The 24470-nt window shown below is 37.1% G+C and overlaps 1 long non-coding RNA gene across 1 annotated transcript in view; it reads left to right on the forward strand.

Moving 5' to 3' along the window:
* The window catches only part of LOC103100386 (uncharacterized), a 67178-nt gene extending 42956 nt beyond the window's left edge, over positions 1-24222 (forward strand). Inside the window, exon 5 of the long non-coding RNA XR_008916361.1 lies at positions 23631-24222. This is a non-coding gene — a long non-coding RNA (uncharacterized LOC103100386). The remainder of the gene's footprint in view (positions 1-23630) is intronic.
* Positions 24223-24470: the final 248 nt, after the last annotated feature.

Consider the following 24470-nt stretch of genomic DNA (forward strand, 5'->3'; position numbering starts at 1 on the left):
AATCACTTCCCTAGTACCAACAGCTCTACAATCTTTAGGAAGATTTTACTGGCTCCAGTATCCACCAAAAGATCATATATCTGATCCCCTATACAGAAACATAGGGTTCAGTACTATTTGGGGGTTATGTAGCATCCCAAGCATATTCACATCTATGAAATATAGATGACTGTATGATTACTGTGTCTCCAAGCATAAGGTTATACCAATGAGGCTTGTGAATGTAACCTTGAACTGGCCATGCGGCCCTTGGCTAAGACAAACTCATTAGCATGCTTGGAGTCAATTCCCCCGAAAAAGCGCGGTTTGCAATGTACACGCCCAAAGGTGTTCCCTCTACCTTGCCACCCAATCTTAATTGTCTATACTTTGTGATGTGGTTACTACGTCCTTGGGAGTACCGCCCAAGCAGGACATGAATAAATTCAGAGGCAATCCCATGAACTTCCTCTTGGCCTTTCTCCCTTCCATGGAGCTCCACTGGGCTCCTCAATGACTATGTCTCTCTCTTCTTGACCTTCTCCTTCCCGGAGGCTGTAACCATCTCGGCCTGCATTCTCTATCTTAATTTCCTCAACCACCTTGTATTCCATTATCCTCATTTTCCGCCTTAAGGAAAATCATAGGGGTTGCCTGCCCTATCCAATCACTGATTTGTCGGTGTCTTTCATTTCCACCCTGGTTCTCAGTTCCTACCTCTCCTCGGGTCCCATCACAAAGGTGAGCCCCTTCCCTTGTGGGACCCTGCTGGTCAGGGAAGTCCATTAAGGAAAACCCCACAGGTTAGAAGGTTCCAAGAATTGGTGCAAGCATAGTAACATCAGTACAAAGCTCAATCATTTCCTGTCTATCCAAGTCAACATCTGCATGAATTACATGACTTTCCCAGGATTTTGCATCATCAGCTTTTATATTACTCTCATTGGTCCTTAAATTCTCCATCTTAGTATCATTGTTCCCATTTATAATTTCATTATTATTATTTAGGTTATATTCTTCATTAATTTCTCTTATCATACATTCATTAGAATTATCTCTTAAATGTATATTACAGTGTTCCTTCTCTGTACAATTATTTACACCAACTATATCCTCCTTTGATTCAATTAATTCATTTGGATCACCACCTATATTATTTTCATTACTCCCATTTTCATTTATCCTCAACTCATTTTCAATTATATCACACTCATTCCTTGATTCATTCTCATGTGTTCCCTGGGCAAACCTTCATAAGATACTATTCTTACTCTGGGCACCCTTTACAACCTGGCTATATTTAGGCCTTGCTCCAGCATTTACCCAAGACTGCATAGTATTTAAATCAGGTGCTTGTTGTCCCTGGCAACAGGCATTTTGACATTGATTGGTATACCTAGTTTGATTATTGTTATTATTTTCATTCCATCTGTTATTATTATAATTATTACTATTCCAGTTATTTTTCTATTATACCCATTACTTAATTGTCTCTTAACCTGATTCCTAAAGAGGCAGTCTCTGTACAGGTGTCCAATATGATCACACAGAAAACACCATCTGGGGCCTAATCTCCTTTCATTTGGTTTATAAGTATTATCAGTATACCTTGACTGTACAGGTCTTAATGCAGCCACAGCTTTTATTTCTTTGATTTCACTCTCTCTAGCCTTTGATTCAGCTTCCTTCAATTTTCTCTTTAAGTCCTCAACAATAGTATCCCTGTCATCATTCCTTTCCTCCGAGTCTATAATCAAATATGTGGCCTTCCTCCATAGATCATCCAACTCTAATTCCTCCCAGTCAGGGTAATTTGTTTTAAAAAATTGCCTGATCTTTGGGACAGCATTTTTAACAAAGACCCTCTTAATATGTGCAATTGAGTTCTCTTCTAGGCAATCCATTCCCAATAAAGTTTCAGCTGCCCGGTTATCCTTTCCAGGAAAACTGCAGGAGCTTCAGAGACCTTCTGTTTGATTGCCTCAAATTTTGACCATGAATTAGACCTTTTGGTATACCTTCCCATTACCTCCAGAATTTCATCTCTTGCCTCTACTAATATCTCATGAACTCCCTCTTCAGATGTATATAATTTCAAATCCTCTTCAGACCTTCCTCTTGACTTCCTCAGGAAACCACAAGAAAAGTCCATTGGGGCAAGATAGAGTCTTCCCAGACCCTCCAGCTCAGGCTCCTATGTGACCCTTGGTCACATGCCACTGCCAGTCATACCTAGGTTTGCACTTTTCAGTTTTTTGCACAGTTATGCAGACCTTTCCATCCTTTATCACACTTCTCTCTATGTTTTCAGGACACTACTCACTCCTGGTTCTCCTATTAGATTGCTCATTTTTTCTCTCCTCCAGTATGTGTCCTTTATCATTAGGTATCCTTCAGAGTTCTATCCTGAACACTCTTATCTGTCAATACTATTTTACTTGATGATCTCACCAACTCCCATGAATTTAATTCTCTATGGTTATCACTCATACTTGGAATGTTCTTCCTCTTCTGCTCAGACTGCAACCCTCCCTAGTTTCCTTTAAGTCCCAATTAAAATCCTACATTCTACAGGAAGCCTTTCTTAACCCTTTTTAATTCCACTGCCTTCCCTCCATGAATTATTTCCTACCTCTCCTATGTATAGCTTGCTTTGTATATATTTGTTTACATATTATCTTTCCCATTAGACTATAAGCTCCTTGAAAGCAAAGACTATCCTTTGCTTCTTTTTGGATTCTTAGTATAGTGCCTGGCACATGGTGGGAACTTAGTAAATGTTTATTGATTTTATTGATTAAGCATCCTCCATGGGCCAGGCCCTGTGCCAAGCACTGCGGATACAGATAAGAAATAATGAAACTATCTTTTCTCAAGGAACTAACATTCCATCAGGGAAAAGCATATGTGTGTATATACATATAGATAGGAGTATATATATATATATATATATATATATATATTCTTCATATATTTGTATATGAATGTAGCATATATAAGCCCTCTGAGCTTTTCCTCCATCTTGCAGTTATACTTATAGATTGGGTCCCCAGAAGGATAACTCTTCTTCCTTTAAAGGTTTATCATGTGGCACTGCCTTTCTTTTTTTCTTTTTTAAAATTTAATTTAAAAATAGTTTCCAAGATTTAAAAAATAATTTTGAGTCTCAAATTCTCTCCCTCCCTCCTTCCCTCAAGCACCCCAAGATGGTAAGTAATCTTGTATAGATTTCACATATGCAATCATGTATGTAAAACATTGCCCCCTATTAATCCTTTTGTTGAAGGAAATTTTTAAAAAATTAAGAAAGTAAAAACCTTTGCTTTGGTCTGGATTCAGACTCTATCAGTTCTTTTTCTCTGGAAGCAGATGGCATTTTTTTTATCATAAATCCTTTCAGATTGTTTTAGATCATTGCACTTCTGAGAATAGCTAATTTATTCATAGTTATTCATTGTAATGTATTCCTATTACTGTGTACAGTGTTCTCCTGGTTCTGCTTCTTTACTCTGTCAGTTTGTGTAAGTCTTTCCAGATTTTTTCAGAGCTCCTCTTGTTCATGATTTTTTACAGCACAATAAGATTCCACTACAATGATATACTATAACTTACTCAGCCATTCCCCAATTGATGGATATCCCCTCACTTTCCAATTTTTGGCCCCATAAAAAGAACTGTTTTAAATATTTTTGTACATATAGGTTCTTCCCTCCCCACCCCTTTTCAATCTCCTTGGGATATAAATTAGAAATGGTATTGTTGGGTCAAAGGGTATGAACTGTTTTATAGCCCTTTGGGCATAGGTGCAAATTGTTCTCCCTAATGGCTGAATCAATTCACAACTCCCTCAATAGTACATTAGTGTCTCAGTTTTCCCACATAGCCTCCAAGTTTTGTCATTTTCTTTTTCTATCATAATAGCCAATCTGATAGGTGGTGGTGGTACCTCATAGTTGTTTTAATTTTCATTTTTAAAGTTAATAATAATTTAGAACTTTTTTTGAATGGCTATAGCTTTAAATACTTTATCTGAGAACTGCCTGTTCACATCCTTTGATCATGTAACAGTTAAAATTAATTTTTCTGCTAAAAGTATTATATTTTAGAGGTTTATTAAAGATTAAGAAATTAAGAAAATACAAAATAAGAAAGCACGTGCCTGGAAGGGCGGAAAGGCCCATTCAATTTCACTTAGTACATCTTAAAGAAACACTTGTGCTTAAAAGTGGAAGCAGAGAGAGCGAGTAGGTAGTACAGTCAGTTTAAATACCCCTTTTGCTCTCAGCCCAGGTGAGGACCTCTGGTGAGATTTCAGGGAATTCTGGGAACTACCAAGGACTTCTGGGAATTGAAGTCTGGGGTTCAAATCTCCATTTTTACAGATCATTTATCAATTGGGGAATGACTTGGATTCTATACATTCAACTAACTCATTTCTCTATGTATTTGAGAAATGAGGCCTTTATTAGAGAAACTTATAAAATTTTTTCACTATTATAATTACTGTGTATTACTTTCTATCCTATTTCCTCCTTAGTTTCTGACTACCACACCTCCCAGTTTGCCCTCTTTTCTATCAACCTGACCCATTTTCTATTATTTCCCTCCCCTCCTACTTTCCTGTAGTGTTAGATAGATTTCTATACCCAATTAATTGTTTATGCTATTCCTTTTCTGAGTCAGTTCTGATGAGAGTAAGTTTCAAGTGCTCCCCTCCTCTTGCCCTCATCTTCCTTTCCACTGTAAAAGCTTTTTCATTCTTCTTTTATATGAGATAGTTTACCCTATTCTATTTTTCCCCTTCCCCCAATGCATTCCTCTTTCTCATGCCTTAATTTTATTATTTTAGATATTATCTTTTCATCTTCAACTCACACCTTACCCTGTGCCTATTTCTTTTTTTTTTTTTAAGTAGGTAGTACTTTTGCTTTAGCCACAAATGAGTGGAAAATTCATAAAAATGATTGAATAGTTTAGATCGTGTTATAAGGAAGAGATAAGTTTGGTAGGTTTTGCAGAGGACACAGTGGCATGAGGCCAACAAGGAAAAGATTCTGGAATTCTGCAGGAAGGGTTAAGCTATTATTCAGAGACTGTTGGGTCTGGTGGTCTCTCTCTGGAGGTATCTGGGGAGAGTGGCTGCTTATCCTTAGTGCTTAGTCCTGTTTCCTATCTTACCTGCTGTCTTGTGTGCTCTATTTCCTTGGAGAAGAACTTGGTGATCCTAAACTTCCTGTCTGCAATGATTGTAAGACCAGTTCTAGGTCCTTTTTGGATCTGGGACCTTCCCTGAGCCCTGCTAAACTTATCACAGACTATTACCCTTTAAATACTAACAAAAGGGATTTTAGTGCAGAATTAGCTAGTGCAAGGACTGGGAAATTTAGGTGAGTGAGGAAAAGATGAGAGTAGTCCTACATTTCTGTGAAGACTCTCCTTGAGGAGACATTTAGATTTGGGGGGATTTTAGTTCATGGGATTAGCATTAGGATTATCCTGATTCCCTTTAACCTTTTCCTATTAAAATTAAATACTTTCCTTATTACTGAGTGGTCTGTGTGTTGATCTCAGACCAGGTTCTGCCCTGCTTAGAGTTAACTGCTGGTCTTCAATCCACAGTGTAACATCTTGATATTGGCCCAATATAATCCATTTTATCCCATCCCTAAAACCATCCAATTACAATTGCCAAACAAAATCTAATATCAGAATTCAAACAATGGTGGGAGTGAGAGAAACAAAGGATATATTTGTTTGAATATAATAAAAGAAATAAAAGTGAAAATAAATCTACATATTAAGAATGCTTGCATATTATGTTTGGAGAATTTAAATTTAATTTGGAGGATTAAAATTTACTTCATACATTTTCCATATTCAATTTGTCAAGTATTTGCAAGAAAAGTAAACATATTAAAATGAACCCTTGATTTAATGATTCAAAGATCAGAGTTTAGAAAGATATTTATAATTAGAAACAAAGCAGACTTAAAATAGCTAAATTTTTCTGGTAGGAACAGTTACCAAAGCTATACTCTGGTACTTACAAATTCTGAAAAAAGGGGGAAGCATATGTGTTGGACAGATAAAGGAGCTGGAAACTGATAGGTCAAGCTCACATTGCTTCCGTCAAAAATTGACTCAGAAACTTCTATCAGTAACAAAACATGGATTTCCTACCTTGATCCACAATGCATTCTAATTTTAAAAACTAACTTGTCAAATTAATTCCCTTTATATTTTTAATGTAGTTAAGAGGAGAAATGTCCAAGTTACAGGATACATAGAAAAAGTAATTAGCAAGATAGTACCCTCCACATCAACTGTAAACAATTTACTTCTAAAAGAAGAAAGAATACTTTGCTAGATCCCTTTACCCACATCAGCCTCCTTGACAAGCTGGCTAGTAATCTGAAAATCATGGAAGTTGGAAACACCTGCTCAGGGCCCAACTGAGCCAGAGATGATAACACTTTCTCAAGAGCAGTGATGGCAAACCTATGGCTTGGGTGCCAAATATGACACACACACACAGAGCTCTCTGTGGGCACTCAGCTGCCCCACCCTCCTGTTCATTACCAGAAAGGCAGAGGGCCTCAGGCGGAGCTGCTACCCTCCCCCTCTCCATGCAGCTAATGACATTTTTTCACTTTACCTGTCCCTTTGCCCAGCAGCCTAATGGTGGTACACAGGAGGCAAGGCTGGTGGCTCATAGGTGGCAGAGCTGGAGGGGAGCAGAATGCTTAAGCCACTCCTCTCCCCCTCTCTACCCTTACTGAGGACATTCCTCACTTCACCTGCCCCTCTGCCCATCAGCCTAATGGGAGCACTTCCTCCCTCCCCCATGTGGGGTAAGGGTAGGACATGGCATGTGGTCTGGAGGTGTGTGTGGCCAGCGCCGCACTCGGTCTAGGGGGTGGGATGGGAATAGGGCCTGGCACTCCATATCTAAAAGGTTTGCCATCACTGCTCTACAGGCTCTTCTTTTACCTTTCAGCCACATCTTCTATTCTTCATAGTTTGTAGGGGTTTTTGCCCTTGAATGAAAAGATGTTGAAAGAGGAATCTCCTTTATGAAAAATTGGAATCTTTGAAAAGATTTCCAGAATTTCGCTTGCATTTTACAAACAAAACATAAGCAACAAAAGAATAAAGAGAAACCTTTAAAATTAAGCAGATCCAAATTCAAATATCTATTTTTCATATCTATGTTTGCAGCAGACACAGATTTAGAGATTTTATTCAGCAGTAACTCAAAATCTCCCTGTTTAACAGACATCTGCAACTTTTCCTTATAAATGGCACCTATCTCTTCTGGTCTTAAGCCACAGATTGCACCGTCTCATAGTCATTAAAGAAGCATCCCTGCAAACATTAGTTATGTTGTTCCCAAAATAGCTTTCAGTCTTCTCTGCTATCTCTTCTTATTAAATGTCAGGATCTAATTCAACTTTACAAAGACTGATCTTAAACAGCTATACTAGAAAAAGGAGTAGAACCAGGAGAACATTGCACACAGAGACTAATACATTATGGCACAATTGAGTGTAATGGACTTTTCTACTAGCAGCAATGCAATGACCCAAGACAATCCAGAGGATCTTATGATAAAGAATACTATCCACATCTAGAGAAAGAACTGTAGAAACAGTAATGCAGAAGAAAACATATGATCAATCATGTAGTTTGATAGGGATATGATTAGGATGTTGATGTTAAAAGAGATCACTCCACTGAAAATATGAATAACATGGAAATAGGTTTTGAACAGTGATACATATAACCCAGTGGAACTGCTTGTCAGCTTTGGTAGTGGGAAGGAAAGAATGTGTATGGGGGAATCATGAATCATGGGACCATGGAAAAATATTCTAAAATAAAAAAAAATAAAAATTTTTAATTTTTTAAAAGTAGCACTGCTCTGCTTTTTACTGTTGGGAAAGGTATATAGATTATTTTTTAAAATCTCCTTCATAAAGCTTCATCAGTGTACCATGGGTAATGTGTGGCAGCAAACACCATAACCATTTTAGAAGGTTCATCCATTTGAATGAGCAGTTCAGACTTGACTCTTGGACTTGCTTCATATTCAAAAGGAGTGCCTCTGGAGCTACAGATGAAATCAATCTCATCAATGAAGGTTGTTTTAGGAGCATAAAATCTAGCCATTTCAAACAACAGACAAATTAACTTCTCAGATTTACCCCTATATCATTTCTTTTTGACTACTCACAATATTTTCTACTTGATCTGGGAGTATTGGAGTTATCTTTTGGGGATATCTTTCAAGATCAATGAATTTTTCCATTTCTATTTCACTCTCTAGTTCTAGAATATCTGTGAATCTTGAAATTTCTCAGACTTGTGAATGTTAAAAATTTCCACATTGGGGAATTCTCTATTGGAACAATTCCCTACTGGGAACATTCCCCATTTTGACAGTGAGAACTCTACTTGGTTCAGAAATGGGAGGACCTCTACTCCACCTGTACTTAAGACTGCTTTAGGGGAGAAAACTCCTTGCTAAATAATGAAAGTACTTAAACCCATACTTATAATGAGGCAAAAAGTTCTTTAAGCCATGCCTATTTTTAGAAGTAATACAAAGGGGTGCTAAGTACCTATTAAAGGTCAGGCAACTTGTAAACTTGTCAGGAGCAAAGAGGTGAAAATTTGGTTCAAACTTACTAAAGGGATTAGTCTACCCAGCAGTGTTTTTTCTGATTCAAACTTACTAAAGGGATTAGTCAACCCAACAGTGAATTCAGAATGGGCTGTCCTTTGGAAAACATCTACTGTGATTGGTAGATGGAAGAACTTAGGGGAGGTGACATAGGAGAAAACCCCCTATATAAGAAAAAGCAGAATCTCTTGAAAGTCAATCCTTTTGGAGATCTCTTGAGAGAGGCTTTAAAGAAGAGAAGCTCTTGGAGGACAATCTCTAAGGAGGTCTCGCTGGAGTTCCTCTGAGGGAACTCTGTCCCTCTGGAGGCTCTTGAGAGAGGCCCTTTGAAACAGTCTCTGGCCGGAAGGCTCTTTGAGGAGGACTCTGGCTGGAACTCTCTCTGAGGAGACTCTGTCACTAGAATCCTTGCTTAGACAGACCTTGTGGTGAGTGATAAAAGCCTGACTGACTGATCTCTCTCTCTTAAGACTCAGGTCTAGGCCATGTTGGCTTAAGGCCCTTCATACTTATTTCCTTTTTCTCTCTTTTTCTCTTTTCTTTAATTCCTCATTGTATTATTAATTAAATTCTCTATAAAACCCAGTTGACTTGGGTATATTCATAATTGGGAATATTTCCCTGGCAACCACCTTATATTTGATTTAAAAACAAAACACTGTAGTGAAAACATATTTCCTGCGGTCACAATTTACTCACCCACTCTTATATCTCTCACAATTTATATCTTCCACTATTTTACTCACTACAGTTTACAACCTCAACTATTTTAATTATAACATATCAGAACAGTATTCTTTGATAATTTCTTGAAAAATGATGTCTAAATTCTTTTTTTTGATCCTGGCTTGCAGGTAGTCCAATAATTCTCAGATTATCTCTCCTGGAGTTATTTTCAAGGTTAGTTGTTTTTCCAATGAGCTATTTCACATTTTCTTCTATTTTTTAATTCTTCTGACGTTTGATTGTTTCTTGATGTCTCAGGGAGTCATAGCTTCTATTTGCCCAATTCTAATTTTTAAGACATGATTTTCTGAGTGAACTTTTGTACCTCCTTTTCAATTTGGCCAATTCTACTTTGTAAAGAGTTCTTTTTCTCAGTGAATTTTTGTACCTCTTCTTTTTTTCCAGATGGCCAATTCTGCCTTTTAAGAAGTTTTTCTAGAAGTGCATTTTAAAATATTTTTTCCTATTTGGACAATCCTTTTTTTTTTAACCCTTACCTTCTGTCTTAGAATCAATACTGTGTATTGGCTCCAAGGCAGAAGAGTGGTAAGGGCTAGGCAATGGGGGTCAAGTGACTTGCCCAGGGTCACACAGTTGGGAAGTGTCTGAGGTCAGATTTGAACCCAGGACCTCCTGTATCAAGGCCTGACTCTCAATCCACTGAGCCACCTAGCTGCCCCCCTGAGGCCAAATTTGAATTTAGGACCTCCATCTCTAGGTCTGGCTCTTAATCCACTGAGCCACCCAGCTGGTGCCCAATCCTTCTTTTTAAGAAGTTCTCTTCAGTGGATTTTTGTGCCTCTTTTACTAATTGGCTTACTCTGTTTTTTAAGGTATTAATTTCTTCAGTATTTTTTGTGTGTCTCCTTTACTAATGAGAGAGAGAAAAACTTTGCAAGTAGGAAGTAGTAAAGGCATGGGTTTGCAAAGGAAGATCTGGTCAGATGCACAGAACTGAAAGAACAGTTCCAGAATCTGGGAAAGGGATAAAACTGAGTACCAAAGACTGTTGAGGATCTGTTTTTCCTGTTCAGCCAGGAGAGCAGAGAGATCACTTCCTGTTGGCTCTTTGTCTATGCCTGAAGGAGGTGACTTGCTTTTCTTGATAACCGGAGGTTCCTGTGTTTCCAGCTATTAAAAGATTCCTGAGATCCTGTGCATCCCTGTTTCCATTTGTCATCTCCCAGAGACTTGTAAGCTCCTGGTTCCTGAGAGGTTTCCCGACTGAATGTGTGTGTGAGGGCCAGAACCCAGCTAAAACCCTGTCTTTGAAGAAGAGACTTGTAGCTCTCTTGACCTCAGCCTAAGAGGCTGAGCTTATTGAGAGTTCAAACCCTCTTTCTACTCTGATGAACTTTTACTATGTCTACAATTTCATTTGAGGATCAGTAGGTTAGGGTAGATTATATAGAGTGGGGATTTTAGTTAGAGAGAGAAGATTTAAGCAGCTTGAAGACCTGAAGTCAGTTCTGTGAGGAACCCATAGAAGTTGGGTGGAGAATATAGATTTTTAGATTTAGGGGCTTCTTTTTTCCCTGGTCCTCCATCATTTCATTTTACTTGACTATTAATAAACTACATTACTGTTTTTTAAAGAAAAGTCAGATAGAGTTTTGGCCTAAGAGTTTATTCTTAGGCCTACCCAGGTTTGTAGAATGAGTTCCTCTGAGTATATACAAACAACTATACAAACTCTTTTAGTCATCTTACTCACCTATTTCTCTAAGCTATTGACTCTTTTGTTCATGACTTTTTCTGTATCATTTTCATTTCCTTCCCCAAATTTTCTCTAACTTATTTGATTTTTAAAATCATTTTTAAGCTCCTCTATTGATTCTTTTGGGGCTTGAGACCAATTAGTATTTTTCTTGGAGGCTTTGAATGTAATTGAATGGCTTTGTTGTCTTTTTCTGAGTTTGGGTTTTCATCTTCCCTGACATCAAAATAACTTTCTATGTATGTTTTTTTGTTGTTGTTTGCTCATTTTCCAGACTTTTTCTTTTCTTTTAATTTACAAAACCATTGAAGTTGGTCTCTGTTCCTATGGTGAAGGGAGGATTATTACAAGCTTCATCTCATCTGCTTTCAGTCCTTCCAAGGTGCTATGATGTAAAGAGAGATGTGTTTAATATTCTTCCAGCCCATATTCTTGTCTGTGAGTAAGCACACTTTTCCACTTTGAAACTTTGATTAGTGTTCCCTGTTCCCCTGGGACCACAGATGCTACTGTGTGCTAGTGCTCTTCTTCACCCTGAGAGTACAACCTGGATCTGATTATGGGCAATGAAAAAGAATATTGCACCCAGAGCCAGCAAAGGGAGCCTTGTAATCTCCTTCTGAGCAATTATCAGGCCCCCACCCTTTATCATGTGGCAAGAGCTCAGGTAAGCCTTTGCTGCTGATTCAGATGCTCCCAAGGTCTGTTACCTTGATGGGACCTGCCTTGGCATCTACTTTGCCCTTTACTTCTACCCTTATGCAATAGATCTCATGCAGGTCTTTTTGACCAAAAATTTATTTTCATATTTTTGTGGGTGATATTCCTCTAGAATTCCTTTTGTTTTATTGTTTCTTGATGTCTCTTGAAATCATTAGCTTCTCTTTGTCCAATTCTAATTTTTAAAAACTGAATTTCTTCCATGACCTTTTGAATCTCCTTTTCCATTTGGTCTATTCTTCTTTTCAAGTAATTCTTTTCTGACTTTTTTCCTCTTTTTCCAGTAGGTCAATTATAGCTTTTAAAATGCTGTTTTCTTCATTTGATTCAGGTACCTATTTTTCCAGATGACCTATTTTGCTTTTTAAGCTGTTGTTTTTGTTTTTCTCCCATTTTTCTTCAGTCTGTCATATTGGTTTTTTAAATTCCTTTTTGAGCTCTTCCAGAGCCTGAGTCCAATTCCCAGTTTCTTTTGATGTTTTGCTTTTGAAGTTCATTAGATCCTATTATACTCTGTTAGTTCCATTTTTTGGTCTTTATCCCCACAGAAGCTCTTGATCATTACCTTCTTTTTTCCTGTCCTTTACTCATTTTCTCTCTTTTTTTTTCCGACTATGGATTGTAAACTAGCGCCCTGGTGGTTTACTGGATTAATCCAATTTACTGGATTACCTGTCCTGGGGCTGAATCTTCAATCTTTTCTCTCCTCTGCTGGTATACTGGATTTGGCCAGTTGAGCTAACCTCTTGTTTAGTCTTGTTTCTCATCTCCCCTTTATCCCATGGAAACCTACTCTGTCTGCCTACTTTCAAGTTGTGTTCAGCAAGAAAGCCTGTGACTCTGTCTTGTTGTTGGGTTTAGATTCTTGTCTTTTTTAAGTACTTTTATTTTTTTAATTTTTTTCCATTTAAATAAGCTTATTTAGTCAACTTAGAACATTATTCCTTGGTTGCAATAATCACATTATTTCCCTCCCTCCCCTCCACCCACTCTTCCTGCTGCCAATGTACAATTTCATTGGATATTACTTGTGTCCTTGATCAGAAGCTATTTCCATGTTGTTGTTTACACTAGGATATTCATTTAGAGTCTACATCCCCAACCATATCCCTTCGACCCATGTATTCAAGCAGCTGTTTTTCCTCAGTGTTTTTACTCCCACTGCGTTTCCTCTGGATGTGGATAGTGGTTTTTCTTGTAGGTTCTTCCAAGTTGTTCAGGGTCATTGCATTGCCACTAATGGAAAAGTCCATTACATTCAATTGTACCACAGTGTATCAGTCTCTGTGTACAATGTTTTCCTGGTTCTGCTCCTCTAACTCTGCATCAATCCCTGGAGGTTGTTCCAGTCCCCATGGAATTTCTCAACTTTATTATTCCTTTGAGCACAATAGTATTCCATCACCAACATATACCACAATTTGTTCAGCCATTCCCCAATTGAAAGGCATCCCCTTTGATCAAATAAAATAAAATAAAATAAAAAAGAAAGGCATCCCCTCATTTCCCAATTTTTTGCCACCACAAAGAGCACAGCTATGAATATTTTTGTACATGTCTTTTTCCTTATTATCTGGGTACAACCCCAGCAGTGCTATGGCTGGATCAAAGGGCAGACAGTCTTTTAGCACCCTTTGGGCATAGTTCCAAATTGCCCTCCAGAATGGTTGGATCAATTCACAACTCCACCAGCAATGAATTAATGTCCCAACTTTGCCACATCCCCTCCAGCATTCATTACTTTCCTTTGCTGTTATGTTAGCCAGTCTGCTAGGTGTGAGGTGATACCTCAGAGTTGTTTTGATTTGCATTTCTCTGATTATAAGAGATTTAGAGCACTTTTTCATGTGCTTATTAATAGTTTTGATTGCCCATTTTTCAATTGGAGAATGGCTTGCTTTTTTGTACAACTGGTTTAGCTCTTTATAAATTTGAGTAATTAGACCTTTGTCAGAGGTTTTTGTAATGAAGATTGTTTCCCAATTTGTTGCTTCCCTTCTAATTCTGGGTGCATTCGTTTTGTTTGTAGAAAAACTTTTTAATTTGATGTAACCAAAATTATTGATTTTACATTTTGTGATTTTTTCTAGCTCTTGCTTGGTTTTAAAGTCTTTCCTTTCCCAAAGATCTGACAAGTATACTATTCTGTGTTCATCTAATTTGCTTATAGTTTCCTTCTTTATATTCAGGTCATTGACCCATTCTGAGTTTATCTTGGTGTAGGGTGTGAGATGTTGATCCAAACCTAATCTCTCCCATACTGTCTTACAATTTTCCCAGCAGTTTTTATCAAAAAGTGGGTTTTGGTCCCCAAAACTGGGATCTTTGGGTTTATCATAGACTGTCCTGCTGAAGTCATTTACCCGAAGTCTATTTCACTGATCCTCCTTTCTGTCTCTTAGTCAGTACAAAATTGTTTTGATAACCACTGCTTTATAGTATAGTTTCAGATCTGGGACTGCAAGTCCTTCTTGCATTTTTTTCCATGATTTCCCTGGATATCCTTGATCTTTTGTTCTTCCAAATGAATTTTGTTATGTTTTTTTTTTCTAATTCCGTAAAGAAGTTTTTTGGTAGTTCAAAGGGTATGGCACTAAATAATTTTTTATTTTTAAATTAATATTATATTATATATAATATATATCAATATATATTATAAAATAATAATAATTAAAAATAATTAAATAAAAAATTAATTTTGGTAAGATTTTCATTTTTATTATGTTAGCTCATCCCACACATGAGCAATCAATGTTTTTCCAATTGTTTAGATCTAGTTTTAATTGTGTGGAGAGTGTTTTGTAGTTGTGTTCATATAGTTCCTGTGTTTGTCTCGGCAGATAGATTCCTAAGTATTTTATTTTGTCTAGGGCGATTTTAAATGGAATTTCTCTTTCTAATTCTTATTGCTGAGATGGATTGGAGATATAGAAATGCTGATGACTTATGCGGGTTTATTTTGTATCTTGCAACTTTGCTAAAGTTGTTGATTATTTCGACTAGCTTTTTGGTTGATTCCCTAAGATTCTTTAAGTAAACCATCATATCATCCGCAAAGAGTGATAGCTTGGTCTCCTCATTGGCAATTTTAATACCTTCAATTTCTTTTTCTTCTCTAATTGCTACTGATAGTGTTTCTAGTACAATGTTAAATAATAGGGGTGATAATGGGGCATCCTTGTTTCACTCCTAATCTTATGGAGAAGGCTTCTAGTTTATCCCCATTGCAGATGATATTTGCTAATGGTTTTAGATATATACTCTTTATTATTTTTTAGGAAAGGCTCTTATATTCCTATACTTTCTAGTGTTTTCAATAGGAATGGGTGTTGTATTTTATCAAAGGCTTTTTTCTGCATCTATTGAGATAATCATGTGATTTTTGTGAGTTTGCTTGTTAATATGGTCAATTATGTGTATGGTTTTCCTAATATTGAACCATTCTTGCATTCCTGGTATGAATCCTACCTGGTCATAGTGAATAACCCTTGTGATGACTTTCTGGAGTCTTTTTGCTAATATCCTATTTAATATTTTTGCATCTATATTCATTAAGGAGATTGGTCTATAGTTTTCTTTCTCTGTTTTTGACCTGCCTGGCTTTGGGATCACTTTTTGTGAACATAAGATGTTTGTGTTTGTGTCATAAGATGAATTTGGTAGAATTCCTTCTTAGCTTATTCTGTCAAATAGTTCGTATAATATTAGGATTAGTTGTTCTTTGAATGTTTGATAGAATTCATTTGTGAATCCATCTGGACCTAGGGATTTTTTTCTTAGGGAGTTCTTTGATGGCCTGTTCAATTTCTTTTTTCTGATATGGCGTTGTTTAGGTAATTTATTTCTTCCTCTGTTAGTCTAGGCAATTTATATTTTTGTAAGAATTCATCCATTTCAACTAGATTGCCATATTTGTTGCCATATAATTGGGCATAATAGTTTTTAATGATTGCCTTAATTTCCTCTTCATTAGAGGTGAGGTCTCCTTTTTCATCTTGGATACTATCAATTTGGTTTCCTTTTTTTTAATTGGATTGACTAGTACTTTGTCTATTTTATTTGTTTTTTTTTCAAAGTACCAGCTTCTAGTCTTATTTATTAAATCAATAGTTCTTTGACTTCCAATTTTATTAATTTCTCCTTTGAGTTTTAGATCTCTAATTTAGTCTTCATATGAGGATATTTAATTTGTTCGCTTTCTAGTTTTTTAATTTGCATGCCCAATTCATTGACCTTTGCCCTTCTTAATTTGTTGATATATAAACTCAAGGATATAAATTTCCCCCTGAGTACTGCTTTGGTTGCCTCCCATAGGTTTTGAAAGGATGTCTCATCATTGTAATTGTCTTCAATGAAATTATTAATTGTTTCTACAATTTGTTCTTTAACTAACCAGTTTTGGAGAATCATATTGTTTAATTTCCAATTAATTTTTTATTTACCTCTCCATGTACCCTTACTAATTATTATTTTCATTGCATTGTGATCTGAGAAGGTTGAATTTATTACTTCTGCTATTTTGTACTCATTTGCAATGTTTTTATGCCCTAATACATGGTCAATTTTTGTGAATGTGCCATGTGCTGCTGAAAAGAGGGCATATTCCTTTTTGTCCCTATTTATTTTTCTCCAAATGTTATGAACTCTATTTTTTTCTAAGATTTCATTCACTTCTCTTACCGCTTTCTTATTTATTTTTTGGTTTGATTTATCTAGTTCGGATAGAGGAAGGTTTTATCTATTTCATCCTTGAGCTCCTCTAGTTTCTACTTTATAAATTTGGATGCTTTGCCATTTGGTGCATACATGTTGAGTACAGATATTTCCTCATTGTCTACACTGCCTTTTATCAGGATGTAATTACCTTCCCTATCTATTTTAACTAGATTTATTTTTACTTTGGCTTTGTCAGATATCATCATTGCGACTCCTGCCTTCTTTTTATCAGTTGATGCCCAACAGATTTGGCTCCATCCTCATACTTTCACCCTATGTGTATCTACCTTCCTCGTGTGTGTTTCTTGTAAACAGCATATGGTAGGGTTTTGGATTCTAATCCACTCTGCTATTCACTTGCATTTTATGGGTGAGTTCATTCCATTCACATTCATAGTTATGATTACTACCTGTGTATTTCCCAGCATTTTGATTTCTACTCCTGGTCCTGCCTTTTCTTCTTTCACTATTTCCTTCTACACCAGTGTTTGTTTTTTATCAGTCCCCCTAGTTCTCTCCCTTATTTTACTTCCCTTTCTACCCCCTCCCTTATTATTCCCCCTTATTTTCCCTGTAGTCTTCCTAAGATTGACCCCCACCCTCTCCCTCCCTTATACTGCTTCTCTCCCCACCAGTCCATTTGTTACCCTTCTACTCCCCTATAGGGAGCAAATCTATTCTCTGCCCCAATGGATTGGATTGTTCTTCCCTCTTTGGGTCAACTTCAAAGCATGTAAGAGTTGAGTATTTCTTATCTCCAACCTCTTTACCCTTCCAGTGTATTGATGTTCTCCCCACTCCTGCCATGAGCTTCTTTGTGACATATAAATTTACCCCCATTTATTTCTTTTCCCATTTCTTTTAGTATAAACCTTTTTTAGCTCTAATTGTATATATATATATATATATATGTGTGTGTGTGTGTGTGTATTTTTGCATGCATATATCTATATACCTATTTATATCTTGTCCTTTCATTGTATACAGTTGGTCACTGTTCCCTCTAAGTGTAATTCTTCTAGCTGCCCAGGTGATAGCAACAGTTTTTAAGAGTTACCAATGACCTCTTTTCTTATAGGGATACATAACATTTTAACTTATTGAGTCTCTGAAAAAAAATTTGTTGTTGTCGTTTTGTTTTGTTTTTCTTTTTCCCCTCTTTTTAAATTACCTTTTGATGATTCTCTTGAGTTCTGTGCTTGGACATCAAATTTTCTGATCAGGTCTGTTCTTTTCTTTACAAATTCTTGGAATTCTTCTATTGAATGACCATACTTTCCCCTGTAAGAATATAGTCAGTTTTGCTGGGTAGTTGATTCTTGATTGTAGAACTAGTTCCCTTGCTTTCCAGAATATCATATTCCATGCCTTTCGGTCCTTCAGTGTGGATGCAACCAGATCGTGCATTATCCTCACTGTTGTTCCATGGTATCTGAATGACTTCTTCTTGGCAGCTTGTAATATCTTTTCTTTGGTCTGATAGTTCTTGAATTTGGCTATAACATTCCTGGGTGTTGTCAGTTGGGGACTAAGTACAGGAGGTGATCTGTGGATTCTTTTAATCTCCACTTTCCCCTCTTGTTCTAGGATATCAGGGAAGTTTTCTTGAATAATTTCCTGTAGTATCATGTCCAGACTTTTTCTTTTATCATGGTCTTCTGGTAGACCAATGATTCTTAAATTGTCTCTCCTCAAAAGATTTTCTAAATCCTTTGTTTTGTGAATGAAATGCTTCATATTTTCCTCAATTTTTTCATTCTTTTCATTTTGTTTTATAGTGTCCTGTTGCCTTGCGAGGTCACTTAATTCTAGTTGTATTCTGGTTCTTAAAGACTGGATTTCATCCCTGGCTTTTTGGTCATCCTTTTTCTTCTGGTCTGATTTTCTTTGAAGGTCATCTTTCATCCTCTTTACCTCATCTTTCATCTTCTTTGCCTCATCTTTCATCTCTTTTGCCTCATTTTCCAGCTGGTTGATTTTGGCTTTCAAGACACTATTTTCTCATTTTACTTCAAGTGCTTCTGTTTCCAGATGACTTATTCTAAGTTTTTAAGTTCTTTTCATAATTGTCTTCAGCCTCTCTTAATTGTGTTTTGAATTGCATTTTGAGTTGTTCCACAGTCTGTATCCAATTCGCTGGGAATTCTGATTTATCATTTGCTGATCTGTCCCCCTCTGTTCTGTTTGCTGTATAAAAGCTGTCTATTGTAATTTCTTTCTTTTTCTGTTGTTTGCTTGAGTTTACCCCTTCTTTGCTCCCTGTATTTTTCTGTGATCTTGCTCCTCTCAATTTTTTTTGGTTTTGGGGGCTTCTGTCAGTCTCCCCTCTTGGAGCTTTGATGGAAGATCTCTCAGTGCAGTCTGTGGGGGAGGTTTGTTGGGGTTCCCTGTCCTCTGGAGGCTTTTGATTGGATTAAAGTCCAGCAGTCAATTAGGAGGAGTGTGGAGCCTGGGCTTCCCTGAATTCTGGAGACTTTTGATGGGATTAAGTTCAGCTTGGTTGGGTTGCCTTTGGTCTGAGTCCAAAACCTCCTGGAAAGCTGGAGCAAATATGGAGGATCTCCACAGCTCTGGCCAAGCTGCCAGGTCTATGCTCCCTCTCTAGCTCCTTTCCCGCCATCTGTGTTCGATGCTCTGAACTTGGCACAGCCCTTCCCACAAAATACACCCTCCAGACCAGCACCTTTGCCCGCCCAGAAGTTCCTGCTGCTGCTGGAGTCTCAGCACTCTAGGTGGTTGGGGGAAGGGTCCTGGAGCCTTCCTTCTTCCTTCCCCTTAAACCCGAGTGTTCTTGGATTCTGGCTTTTCGGGGACGTACCTTTTGAATCGAGTCCAGCAGGAGGATTCCTTGCCTTGTCTTGTTGTTAGGTTTGATTTTCAGTCCCCTAAGAGAATTCAGTTTGTGATTGGTAAGGAAGGGTATTCAGAGGTCTGAACTTCTGCTCCTTCTAGGCTGCCATCTTGACTCCACCTCTGAAGCACTTTTTAAAGACTGGTATGGAAGGTAGTGAGAGAGGTTTAGGCTTTGCTGCTATTAAGCCACCATCTTGACTCTGCCCAGTAGTCTAGAATTCCTTTTGAGGCATTAATCATAGTTTTTTAAATGATAATTTGGTAGAGATCAGGTGGATCTGTGTACCTTCTCTGCCATTTTTACTCTGCCCCAATTGTAGCACCATCTTTCTAACTCATGACCTCCATCCATATGCTTCCCATTAAGTGATAAGTCATTTAACTAGACTCAAACAAAGGTATTTATCAATATGGTATCATAAAAACAATAGCCACAAAACATCACTTTTTTTTAAAAAATTGGGGCGTCTTCTCCCACCTACAGTGCCCATAGGAAAAGTGGGTATAATTTAGAATGCCATGATAGGCATACAGGTAGGATACATTTAGAGCAAAGGCAATTCACAACTGCTGATATTGCAGTGAGCAGAAAGAAGTACTTTATCTCTTTTGTAGAGTATCTATGCAACTCCCTTGAGTTTAGGATCTCCACAAGTTTTTCTCATATGGACTTTCTCCTCATAGGACACGGCATCTCTGTTGCCACTGGTCCCATTCCTTGAAACTGTTTACTTCCTTGCATGACTATCTCTTAACTATTTCTATATAAAGTGTGTCTATTTTTTCCCTCAACTGTTCTTCAAAGTCTTGAACAAATAAACTTTTAAGCTGCTAGATGGAATGTCTCCTGCTTGTCTGCTAGAAATATAGCTAATAGTGGGGGAAGGAGAATCACATCCCTTTCCTCCCTTACATGAACATGTCTTCCCCGGTAGAATGTAATCTCTTTAAAAGTAGGGGATAGTTTCATTATTTTTTTTCTGTTTTCTCATACTTAGTAGATGATTTATGAATATTTGTTGATTAATTGAATCAGTGGATTCATGTCCCATTCTAGATTCACTTAAGTTCTGCTCAGCTGGAGAATAACATTCCTATTGTCTTCATATAATATACACTCTATAGGACAGTAGGCAGTATCTCCTACAGGGCATAAATTAAGGCTTTTTACATAGTAGTCACTAAATATGTCTCTTTTGAATTTGCTTTATCTAAATACTATAAACCATTTTGTAGGATTTGTGATTTCATTCTATTACCTAAATTGTCTACTTTGCAAAGTGCATAGCATTTTTAAATGATATTTTATTTTATTGATTATGTATAACAAGTTTCCACCTAAGTTTCCTGAAGTTATATGATCCAAATTATCTCTCTCCCTCCCATCACCCTGCCTCCTGGAGATGGCAAGCAATTCCATCTGGATTATATTGTATAGCATTTTTAGAAAGAAACTCATCAGCTTTATAATATTTTAATATAAGTTGACTCAACTTGGGACCTATAATCCCCAGCCAAATTTTAAGTGAGATGATGGGAAAGGCTTTTACTCACTATAGCCTACCACCCACAGGTTAACATATTCATGAAGCATAGTAACCAAAAACTCAAGGAATTCTAACACTGTTACATCAAAGATTTATAATATATAGTGGGTCTCATTCTTTCCTGTGAAAGAATTTGCCTGGAATAATGCTATATACTGCCCTTAGCTTGCCTTTTCAGTTAAAACTTATGACTTCTTTCTATAATTTCCCTCAGAGAAGCACCAGAAAGGCAACAAATTGCCATTTGAATAACATGGAAACATTACCTAGGATAGAAATTTAATCTATTCATCTTACTAGCACATGATAAGGGACCAGTGAAGAGTAAGGGCTATATGAAGAGAGCCTAGAGATGCAGTTCTGGTTAGAACTATATACTGGATAGGAATTTAGGTCCATTCTCCCTCTTGTGGTTGAATCCCTTTACCCCTTTTCATGTCTCATATTCAAACTTATTTGTTCTAAGCAGTAAGAACAACCAGGCCCTGTTTGATTTATTTCCTAAGAGGACTGAAACATGATATCTTAGACTGTAGGCAGAATTGAGGATAATAGCTTACTGCATGATAGACTAAAAAAGGATGTAGTCCAGCAAATTACACCTAGACATTAGCATACTCTGAACCTGAGAGTCATGAAAACCAAAATCAAATCCTGCCTTAGGCACTTACTGATTATGTGTCCCTAGACAAGTCCCTTAAAACTCAGATTCAGTTTCCTCATCTGAAAAATGGAGATAATAAAAGCAGCTATCTCATGGAGGAGGATCAAATGATATAATATATGTAAAAAGGGCTTTGTAAATTTTAAATTTGTTACATTTATTAGCTATTATGGTGATGATACTTCACAAGAGGTACTAAGAGAGGCCCTGACCAATCTTTTCAGAGTATAGATGGATGAAGGAACCCTTCAAGAAGATGGTATTAGCATAGAAATGTGTACAACATGGCTAAGCTGTGGAGGTTAACTGAACCAGCAAGAGTTGTACTGACATTTCCAATGCGTGAGATAACATTCTATAAATATGTTTAAGGAGAGGAAAGTGTGCCTATATTTCTTGCTATATTTTAAGACTAGCCCCAGAATCCTTTTAAATAATAGCATTTACAGAGTGCTTTAATGTTTGCAAATACAGTATACATGTTTCTTCATTTAATACTTATAACAACTCTATGAGCTAGGTGCTATATATTATCCCCATTTTACAGAGAAGAAAACAGTCTTAGAAAGATCAAGTCACACAGGGAGCAAGGATTCAAAGCAGGACTTGAACTTAGGTCCATCTGACTCCAGAGTCAATGCTCTTTTCAGTATCGTATGTTGCCTTCTGATTAAAAAAAAAATCAGATAAAAGCAGTTCCAATTTGTAGCAGAGTTGCATGGTTGTATTTGTCCTAGGAACCTGGGTGAGGTTTTCTTGCCCATAAAAAGTATGTGTGTGCTCCACTGGGGCACTGATCCTCTGGGAAGAGAGCCAAAGGGCAGGGTAATGATTGTGGTATGTTATGTGTGCCTTATTCCCTTTGCCGCACTGTGACTATTTGGTGTAGCTCTAAACTGTAACTTATACAAGAGTATGTTAGAATAATAAATAGCACTGGAATGAGGGCATAGTACACTTTACAGGTAAAATGAATCTATAACTCAATATTCAGTAACCAGCTGCATATCTGATTAAATATTCTGAAACTGCTTCCCCCTCAACCCCAAAGGCACTGCTTTGAGTGGGCTTCAGATGTGGCACTTAGGAGTAGATCTCTAGATTTGGGAGTTTTCTATAAAATAGAATGCCATAAAAATATAGACTAAAGAACATAAAGAAAGGAGAAGAAGAAAATGAGGACTAAACCTTGAGAAATACCTATATTTGGGGAATGGGGATGGCAATTTCATTAGTATTTTGCTGACCAAAACACTCAAGCTTTGCCACTGACATGTGTTAAGAAAGACAGGAATTCAGACTAGTAGTAGGGTGGCAAATACTGATCTTATCTCCTTAGCCTACATTTTATTATGGCTCAGATTCATTTGAAGCTACTCAAACAGAATATAAATGTGAGAAGGCTAATTTAGTTATTTGTAATAGAAGTCTGATCTCTTGGATTGGGGAAAAGAAGGACCTAATCTTAGCCGGGGGGCACTTGAGTCTTTTTTTTTTTTAAACTGGCTGTGGTGATTGTAACTAAGGAGCTATCAGCCTGTTCTAGGCAGAGGTTCTGGACACTGGCTGCTAGAGTTATCAGACTGAAATTGACATAGCTTGACTGATCTTGAAGAAATGAGCCCAGCAGATAGTAATCCTAGTGAGTGTCATTGATGACGTTATCAACAGTCCTACATGTTTCAAGTGTGAGATATCCTACCAGGTGAACTCCCCACATTCAAGTCCATCATTATTGATTTTCTTATGTGGATGCTTACTCTCCCCACTAATAGAGGACATATTTGTGGGAGAGCATCTTTTGCAGCTATGAGAATAATGTTCTAGTGCAAATCTTCCTATTATAATATTTCATGAAATGCCTGTCTTGAACCAACTAACTAAATAAAAAAAATATTTTTAAAACTATATAAAAGGTATTAAAAATAGAATACTTGAAGGATTGCAAAACATTTCATATATATTATTTCATTTGATCCTAATGACAACTTTATAAGCTGTGCTCTTGTTATCTCCACTTTACAGATGGCAAAACAGACTGGAAGATACTAAGTGACTTACCTAGTGTCACACAGTTAGTGTCTGAAGTGTTGTAAAGAATTAACTTTGCAAAAAGCAAGAAGCAAGGATATCCCACAGGGCAAGGACTGGGTCAACATTCCTAGAGGACTGAGAAGGAGAGAGGTAGTTGGGATTGACTGTTGTCTCTCTGAAAGAAGACAGAGAGGGAGTGGAGTTGGCTCTCTCTGAAGGAAAAGACTTTGAAGCTGCCAGGAAATTGGGCCATCTTGAAGGAGTGGTTGAGTGAGTGATTACCTCACACTGGTGGACAGTGTGTGGGTTAATCATCATTCCCTTTCTAATCATTTGTGGACCTACAGAACTGTCACTGGGACTTCTGCTTGATCAAAGAAAGAACTCCTATGTTGTGAGATTTCTCTGGGCCCTTTGTTCTTGCCTCTACCAATCCTTCCTTACCTTTAATTAATTAGTAAGTTTAGTATAATTATAGAAAGTTTAGGATTTTAATATCTGGTGTGGGTTAGAAATAAATTAATCCCTGATTCCTATCCCTTCCTTTCTCCCTATAGTTAAATAAACCATATATATATATATATATATATATATATATATATATATATATATATATATATATAGAGAGAGAGAGAGAGAGAGAGAGAGAGAGAGAGAGAGAGAGTTTGACTCTTCTTTTAACCCACCCTATAATATTTGGCGAGCCTAGGATAACCTACAAAGTAACTGACTTTGGTCAGAGAAAAACAGACAGATTAGTAAATTGGCAGTTAGGCTACCTGGGAATATTCCATTGAATTTCTCCAGCACTTGGTTGCTCTCCAAGGGTTA

This window comes from Monodelphis domestica, chromosome 2 (genome assembly GCF_027887165.1).
Source record: "Monodelphis domestica isolate mMonDom1 chromosome 2, mMonDom1.pri, whole genome shotgun sequence".
Taxonomy (NCBI): Eukaryota; Metazoa; Chordata; class Mammalia; order Didelphimorphia; family Didelphidae; genus Monodelphis; species Monodelphis domestica.